A 3,489-nucleotide genomic window follows, 5' to 3' on the forward strand; every position below is an offset into this window, starting at 1 on the left:
CAGTCACTCTGGAAGGTCCCCTCCACCGCATCCTTCCATGGTCAGCTCCATGGGAGGTGTGGCATTTGTCAACAGCTGCGGAGAAGCCTGCACAATCCTGTCTACAGGATCAAACCCCTCTGGAGAGTTTTAACTGAACAGTTTTCCACCCCGAGGGGTCCCCTCCAGGCTGCCACCCCCACAACTCAGTGGCCTCCCCCAGGAGATGGGACCAATCGAGTGTCCTTTGAACCCCCATGTGTAGGGGAATGGGCTCCTAGGAGAAAGTGAATGTCCAGGAGAGCAGCCATTTCTTAGGAAATTGTAAATGACCAGAATTGACTCAAAAAGTAGAAAACATGTGCAGACCGATAATTATGAGAAATGCTAAAAAGTCACCCAAGAATCACCTGACACAAAAACCACCAGTCTCTGGTAGGAACATGAGTGAATAATTTTTTTGAACTTTTAAGAAATACATAATTCTTTTGCTAAATAAATTATTCCAGAACTTAAACATGTGAAAAGGTCCTCTGATGGATTTCACAGGGCAAGGGTCACCCTGATGCAAAATTCTGATAATCACCATTCAACCAAAGCAAACCACAGACCAATCTCACATAGGCCTTATTGATGTAAAAATTCTAGAAACAAGTTACAGCAACTCATGTAGATGGACAAGAACATGCACCAAGGGTTCTACGAATGCAAGAATGCTTTGAAATCAGGTAACAAAGGAAGTTCATCACAGCACAGAGCTCAGAGCATTCATGGAGTTTGCATCTGTTTCTGATGTGGAAATGCGAGTAGAGAGATGTTTACCTGAGGTGCTGGTTAGTCCCGGTTTTTACTCCCAGATGTTTGTCACCTCCTCTATCTGCCCTGTTCTGTGCCTGCCACAGGACAGATGGTACCTCTCGGGTCTCTGCCTCAGTCCCTGTTCAGCCAGGGGGTGTGGGTAAAAGCCTGGAAGAAGGGGAGAGAGAGGGAGGGGTTGGAGGAATGACTCCCACCACCTCTCCGCCCCCGGTAGTGAGGGCTGCGGTTGTGTTCCTCCGCTGCAGTGAGATTTTCCCAGGCCCTCCGGTCTGCAGGCGCAGAGGACGCCCGGGCTCCCTCTGCAGCGAGCTCCAGGGCTCCCTGGCCACCTTTCGTGGGTTCCCTCAGCCCAGGCCACAGCACTATATTGAGTTTTCTCACTCAATTCTCTTTCGTTAAATTCTTCTCAATGTACCATTTTCTTCCTGCCAGCTTCTTAGCTAATACATTTAGCCTGATGAATAATATTCATTATAAATCAATAAGCAACACATTTATTTGTGTAATGAAACTGTTTACTAATGTAGTAACAGGGGAACAACTCCTGAGGTTGAAACTGCAAACTCTAGAAATTAGCAATAATAAAAGAGAGCATTTCAAAATTAACAGAAGACGGCCAAAACGGGCTTCATAGGGAAATAAAGCCATAAACACATATATTAAAAACTATTTTTTTAAAAAACAAAGGCATTCAGGAATGTACGAAAGAATACTAAGGGTAATCAATGGAAAGCAGAAATTGACAAGTTACAAAGAAGAAAAAAAGAATGAGTAAATTAAAATCTGACTACTGTTTCTTTCTTTCTTTTTTTAATTCTCACCTGAGGACATGCTTATTGATTTTAGAGAGAGGGGAAGGAAGGGAAGGGAGAGAGAGAGAGGGAGAGAAACATCGATGCGAGAGAGAAACATCAGTTGGCTGCCTCCCACATGCACCCTGACTGGACGGAACTCTGGTTGAGAATCAAACTGGGGAACTCTGACTTTGTGGGACGACGCCCAACCAACTGAGCCACACCGGTCGGGGCTGATTACTGTCTCTTTGGCAAAACTAGTTACATTAAGACATAAATAAAATTAAAAATTAGAAAGGAGCTTTAGTGAGAGAGACAGAAGACGTGAAAAGAAGGCTCGGGAAATGACTGGCAAACCTCGGTGCAAATCAGCTGGAAATGTGGATGAAACGGTTGTTTAGAAAGTCTAGCACTGGACAACATTTACTCCAGAAGAGACCAGCAGTCTCAGCAGACCGACCACCAGGGAAGGAGTTGAGAAGGCAGCATCCCCTAGGCATGGGGCTCAGGTGGGTTCTCAGGCAGGTAATTCCAAACGTCCAAGGCACGGAGAAACTCACCACTGGCACTGTCCCGGGCACAGCAAATGAAGACACGCCTCCACCAGAAGCCCCACGTGCCACCAGCGCTCAGGTCAGACGGGCACAAGGAAGCCCTCCGAGCTCGGACGGATGTAATGTTACAGCAACACCATGAACCAGGCTCAGCGAGTTGTATTTCCAGGAAAACCAGGCGTGGTTCAACATTGTGACACCATCCATATAATTTACCTCAATAACAGACCAAAAGACAAAAACTTCATGTTCATCTCAAGGATTCAGAAAAGTCTGTTGAAAAAAAATTCAATTTCCATTCTTGGTAACATCTCTAGATAAAACAGAAATATATAGCTACTCCTTGACATGAGGTTGTTTCCACCCAAAAGTCAGTAAATAGTGAAATCATAGCAATATTGCCCTTGAAGTCAGTGACAGGATGTGACTTCTGAATCGACTGCTGCGGTGTTTCTGGGAGTTTTGGCCTTTACAAAGAAAGTGGCTTGTAAGTAAGGGATTTTATCACTTCTTGGCCTTTTGGCTAAGATCAAGTGTAGTGTGATATATTTTGACTTAATTTTGAGTTTGGCATGAAGTACAGATTTAATTTCTTTTTTTTTTTGCATGGAGATTCCAGGTGACCCAGCATAGTTTGTTGAAAAAACTATTATCCCCCATTGAATTATCTTGGTTCACTTGTTCATTGTTGAGGTTTATTTATAGACACTTAATTCTATTTCATTAGTTTATATGTATGTCTATTCTCATGCCAGTACCAATTTGGGTTTTTTTAAAAGTATTTAATTAATTTATTTTTAGAGAGAGGGAAAGGAAGGGAGAAAGAGAGGGAGAGAAACATCAATTGGTTGCCTCTCCTGTATACCCTGACTGGGGACTGAACCCGCAAGCCAGGCATGTACCCTGATCAGGAATTGAACTGGTGGCCCTTTGCTTTGCAGTACCAATTTGTTTTAATTGCTATAGCTTTATAGTAAGTTGTGAAATCAGAATGTGTGAGCTCTCCAAATTTGTTCTTCCTATTCAAGATGATTTTACGTGTTATGAACCCATTGCCTTTTCATAAGTGTTAAGATCTGCTTATTAATTTCTACAAGTGTCATCCAGTATTTTGATAGAGATGACACTGAACTTGTGTACCAGCTTGAGGAGTATAGCCATATGGACAAAAGCAAGTCTTCTGGCCCACGAACATGGAAGTGTTTCCCTTTGTTTAGACTTTCAGTTTCTTTCCACAATATTTTGCTGCTTGGTGGAGAAAGAGAAGTGAAAACACAGTGACTTTACCTCCCCAGGCTGGGACGTGACAGACAAGCAGTCCTAAACCACTCCGAAGTTTCCCC

The 3,489-nt window shown here is 43.4% G+C and overlaps 1 pseudogene; it reads left to right on the top strand.

Moving 5' to 3' along the window:
• Nucleotides 1-2,649: 2,649 nt before the first annotated feature.
• Nucleotides 2,650-2,775, top strand: LOC118976249 (uncharacterized; annotated as a pseudogene).
• Nucleotides 2,776-3,489: the final 714 nt, after the last annotated feature.

This window comes from Sturnira hondurensis, unplaced genomic scaffold, assembly GCF_014824575.4.
Source record: "Sturnira hondurensis isolate 20B ecotype Veracruz unplaced genomic scaffold, ASM1482457v3 Scaffold0020787, whole genome shotgun sequence".
NCBI lineage: Eukaryota > Metazoa > Chordata > Mammalia > Chiroptera > Phyllostomidae > Sturnira > Sturnira hondurensis.